The sequence below is a fragment of the Gavialis gangeticus genome, unplaced genomic scaffold, assembly GCF_001723915.1.
Source record: "Gavialis gangeticus isolate Ggan-Ray unplaced genomic scaffold, GavGan_comp1, whole genome shotgun sequence".
Classification (NCBI taxonomy): Eukaryota; Metazoa; Chordata; order Crocodylia; family Gavialidae; genus Gavialis; species Gavialis gangeticus.
Window position 1 is genome coordinate 59,642,324 of NW_017729022.1, and position 5,710 is coordinate 59,648,033.

Consider the following 5,710-nt stretch of genomic DNA (forward strand, 5'->3'; position numbering starts at 1 on the left):
CGGCCCCGCCCCCCGCCGGGCCGCCCCTCCCCCACCAACGCGCCAGCTCTCCCGCGGCGTGTTGTCAATGAGACCAGGGCCCCTTCGACCAATCAGCGGCCGCGCCGGCTCGTGGTGTGATGGCGCGTCGGCGATCAGCAGCTTTGATTTGCATACGTAGCCCCGCCCCTCCACCATCTTTTTGTTCCTCCCCGCCTCCTCGTTTGGAATATTCATGAGGGGGAGGGGCCTCCCCGCTAATTATTCACCAGCACGAAGAAGCATTTAAAGGGGCAGGACGCAGGAGGGGGGCAGGGCAGTGGCAGCACCAGGCGAGCTCAGTTGCTAGCAGGGCTAGAGTGAGGTGCTGGAAGCTTGGCTGAGCCCCGCGAGCTACCAGTCCTCCAGGGCCTTCCCACAATTCTCACCTCCGGGGGCAAGACACAAGTGCTCCCTGCCGGCAGGGCCAGGCCCTGCGGCTCAGCTGAGCACAGCAAAGGGGCCTTCAGCCAGGGACGGGCTGCCCCTGGACCCTGGCAATGCTGAGGCCTAAGCAGGCATTGGGCGCCCCAGGGCTTCACGGTGCAGGCAGAGCCCAGAGGGAGCAGCCCTGAGAACACAACAGTGACCGTTTCCAGGCACTGCCCCTCAGACCCTGGGTCCAGCATCACATGGCAGGGAGCGGGTGCAGAAAGGGGGAGGGAACTGGGTGCTACCAGGGTTTTCGGCACTGCTCCTCTCTCACTCACAGCTTCCAGCGTTCAGGGTCTAGACTCCAGGCCCAGGGTGCTTAGCTTCCAGCCTGGGGGCCAAATGCGGCCCACAGAGCCTCAGAAAGCATGTTGCTGGGGTCCCTGCAGGGTGGGAAAGTTGGAGCAGGGGCACAGGGGCAATTCAGACTGCCGCTGTCTCTGCTGTCAAAAGGCCAAGGCCCTTGGGGGGGCTCAGAGCCATGCCCCATTCTCCCCACATGAGGCTGGGCCATGTCCCCTTCCATCTGCCCAGCCAGGTTGGGGCTGGGCTATGCCTGCTTCCTTCCACAGGGCAAGCCATGCCCTCTCCCATTTAATGGCTGGTCTGGGGTTGGGCCATGCCCCCCAGGCTGTAAGCCACACCCCTCTCACCTGCTCTACCAGGTTGGAACCAGGCCCTGCCACCTCCCTTGCCAAGCTGGTCCAAACCCCCTTCCCTACACAGCTGGCTGGGAGCCAGGCTGGTCTCCCATTCCCCTCTGCACAGCTGGATGGGGACCTGCCAAGCATGTCCCAGGGGCTGGATTGGGTCCACCTCCTATTTAGCTGGCCAGGCAGCTTCTGTTCCCTTCTGCCATGTGTCTTTTTCCCTAATTAATCTTCTCTGACCACTTTCTTTTCTGAGGCTCTTTTGGTAGGGAGTCCAGCAATACAGTCTTGGTGCTCTGATCTTTTCTCACCTGTCTTCTCCGCCCACATCTTTGTTTCTTCTTCCTTTTTAATGTCACAAAATCCATTATTTCCTTTCAAGCCCCACTACCGAAACCTTTGTTTGATGTTGCTTTTATTATCACAACCTTCAGCCTCTCTCCCTATACTGCAGTCACCTCTCCAAATTGTTGTATTGGCTTCCTGCCTCCACACATCAAATTCAAGCTCTCATTCATTTGCAAGTCTTTACATAATCCCCTACCTACACCTCTGCTGTTGCTTTCCCTTCGCTGTCCTCAAATGCTCTACACTCTTCCCAGTCCCTTCTCTTCACTGCTCCTTCTTCCTCTTCCCTTCCCACCCAACCCCATGACCAGCCCTTTCTTCAGCCCATCCCCCTGTCCTCACCTGCCAGGCAATTCTTCTCCATGTCGATTCTGCCAGCCATCTTTCCTCCTCTGATGACTAATCCGCAACCTGTCCCAGCCCTCAGTCGTTGCCCTGTCTTTTGTGCTCAACATAGTATTATAGTGCTGCAGGGAAGAAAATACTGCTCCATGAGTGAAGTGTGGCATTAGCCTATAGCTCTATATGAATAAAACATTAACTATTCTGAAATACAGATACCTCAAAAATGAGATGGAGAAGACATTTGACAGCAATTTTGCACAACAGTTGAAGACCTGAAGTAAAGGCTGTAGAATGTAACTACCCAATACAAATTTGGCCATAACACTGGGGCTAGAACCTTCACTTCTGTGACAAGTAATATTAGATCTGACAGTTTTCAGAGGCCACAGCTTCGTTTGTAATGTGCAGGGATCCTGGTTTTCTCTGTTTAAAAAATCCAAATTCTCTGATAAAAAAAATTCCAAATTTTCTGATTAAACCCCCAAAATCTGCATTTTCCCATGATTAAAATGAAACACCACTATAATCATTTGAACACAATGTTTTATTGATATATTTGCAATTTTAAAGCAATTTGGAAGCCTACTAGTGCCTTAATCATTATAATAAAATAAATTATAAATACCTATATATTTTGGTGTTTGATTTTTTTTTATCACAGAAAATAATAGATAATCAAAGCTCCCCTTACCCACTTCGCTCATCAGGACATGGGTCAGCTGTGGCTGTTCCCTCCTGCTGCTTTGTGGTGCTGAGCAGCCCCAATATGTCAGTGACTTCCTCCTGCCCATCCTGTTGCTCTTCACTCCCAAGCCACGGTTCTCCCAGCCCTGCCGATTCTCCTCACTCCCAACCCACAGCATCCTGGCCTTGCCAGTGCCCCTCACTCCCAACCCACACCCCCTTGGACCTGCTTGTGTCCCTCACTCCTAAACTACAGCCCCCTTCTCCCAGCCCCCCAGTGTAGGAAAGGGTGTGCGTGGGCACGGGTGATGCATGGGGGGTGGGAGCGGCACAAGTAACATGGGGGGTTGGGGGCATGTACCCCCTGAGATTTCTGTGGCCACAACGGGGCACCAGACTGCAGCTGAGCTGGACAAGCTCTGGGGCAGGAGCTGCCTCCGTGGCTCAGCAGAAGCAGTACATGGCACAGGAAGGAGTACTACCATGGCCACAAAGCTAAGGTGCCCCCACCCACCTGGCAGCAGTGGGGGCACAACTCCATGCTCCCACCACTGCTGCACCTCACTTTGGTGGCCCCTACTCCCCACAGCAGCCCACTGCAGGCTAGAACTCCCACATTTTTCTCTGTTAAAGGAGAAATCTGTCATTTTCTCTTTTAAGTGAGAAAATCTGCATTTTTCTCTGTTAAAAGAGAAAATCCACATTTTTACACAGTGAATAGAAAACCCGGATCCCTGGTAATGTGCTATCCATAAGGCTGCACTCTTTCCTGGCACTACACTGTGGCACTGGTTTAGTACGTACTAGATCAGGGGTGCTTAAATACCAGCCCCTAGCACCTGTAATCTGGCCTACAGGGCAGACCAGGGCCCAACCTCAGCACTCAGCCAGGTGGAGGCAGTGTGGGGACCCAGAACCCAATCCTGGCATGCAGGACTGGGTGGAAGCAACATAGGGCCCCAATCCCTGCGCACAGAGCCTGATGGAGGCAGTGTGGATCTTGAGGCCCAGTTCCTGCTCATGAATCCGGGCAGAGGTACCAGCCCCAGAGCCTGACCTCTAGATGTGGGACCTGGCAGAGGTGGCATGGGCCTCAGGGGCCCCAATTCTGGTATGCAAAGCCTAGAAGAGGCAGCATGGGGTCTGGAGTCCCAATCCTGGTGTGTGGGGCCAGGCAGGGACAACACAGGGTCCTGAGGCATCAATGCCAGCAAACAGGACTGATAGAGGCAGCACATGGAACCAGGTGGAGGCAGTGCAATCTGAATCTGGGCTTGTGGGCCTGATTCTGAGGCCAAAAGGTTGAAGACTGCTGGACTAGATTCAGACCAGACCCAACTCTTCTTAGTACCATTATATATGCTCAGAGGCGGTCACAGTCCAAGATGGTGTGTTTGCTTCCTCCATACAAAACAATGCTGAAATGCAGCCTTCCAGACCAGCTGCTAATACAACACTCACAGGAGAGAATAGAGACATTTCCAAAACAAACTCCCACCCATGGATTCTAAATTGAGCAAGGAAAAATATTTGACCAGAGATGTCTTATCAGGCAAATCCCACCCCATGAAGCATCCAACCTGTAACATGAGTAGTTCTGCAAAAAAAGGGACCTATTAGGACAAGGAAACTAAAGAGGTTTTTTTTTAACTGATCCTTCTCGGATTTCTTTCTAAATCCTCCACTTCACTTCCTAAGGTGATGCAAAGGATACTGCAGGAATAGATGTGATGGTTCATACCTGGCAGCACCATTTGAGCAAATTAACTTTGGTAGAAGACAGAAGGCAGGAAATGAGAATGGTTCAAGCCTTCCCCACCTCTACAGGATTGCTAGGACAAGGAGATTGCAGTTTACCAGATGGTATCTCTAACCCATGATCCAAGAAAAGGGAGCTATGCTCTCATTGAGACTGTGCTGCTCCCTATATGATTGTGTCCCTGAACAACCACACACCCTGCTCACCGCTAACCCACATAACTTCTGGGTATGTAAAGACCATGTCAGGCCTCCTCACCCCCTTCCCTCTCTATCTCTGACTAATCTGTGAGAGCCCATCTGCTCGGTGGTTAGAAGAGCTGACACATGCAAAGCTGATGCATCCATTGCATCAGAGCCCATACTGTGGCATGGATGCAAGATTGGGAGGGGGCTGTAGGCAGTGGCATGTGGCCCACATCAGACATTAGAATCCTCCTCCATCCATCTCCTACATACCTGTCAATGAAGAAGATTCAGGGAAGATTGACATAGACAAAATGGAACAGGCCAGGACAATTCTAATAAAACAGGACACTAGGATTAAGAGCTATGTTCTCACAGAACTGCAGTCAAATTTTTAATGAGCTCAAGTTTTCATGTCTCAGTTGTATTAACCATTTAAAGGGCACTGATGATGACAGCTCAGACCTAAATAAGCACCATACTGTGATACTGGCTCAGAACCAAGAGCAGAGAGAGAAGACAACCACCACTTCCTTTATCCATCAATACTGCTCCCAACAGCCATCTGCTTATGCTTGGTGTTACCTGTCAGCTCCATGTTCTTGGGGAACGCTGACACAGGACCCAGACTGTCTGACTCACAAAGAATCCTCCCCCACCACCACCTAAACAGAAACTGATTAAAATGCAGTGAGACACACACCTAAAACCCTCCAGATAAGGGTGACAAAAGTGAAACAACTGCCCTAGGTCTCATTTGCATCTGAGATGGGACCAGATGACCATTCATTTACATGAGAGATGGAGAACAGAAAGCCTGAAGCGGAGACTGCAGTGAATTCTGGGACCAGTGAAGCAGGGAAGCACTGCATGATGGGAAATCTGTGCTCCAAATGCTAATCAACCCTCACATCCAGCTCAGCATTTATCAGACCAGTTCTAATCTGGATTTACAAAGGACTCCCCCCCCCCACCTCTAAGCAGAAGTAAATTTAATAGGTATCTTGGGCCGTACATTACCCGGTCCCACTATGGGAGACCTATGTAAACTTTATTGGCTAAAACTCGGTTGCTGGGTTAGGGAATGCCGAGGCAATAGACTGAGTCAGTGGGGTATGGACAACATTTGACCAATGGTACAGGGTTCATCACAGCATCCAGCCCGTTGGAGCCCTGTCCACGAGTGTTGTCATACTTTTCCTGGGACGACTGGTGGATGTCCTCTCCACAACAGGTTATGAACACTCCAATAATTGCCTGAAGTCTGTTAAAAGACTATAGTAAGATCT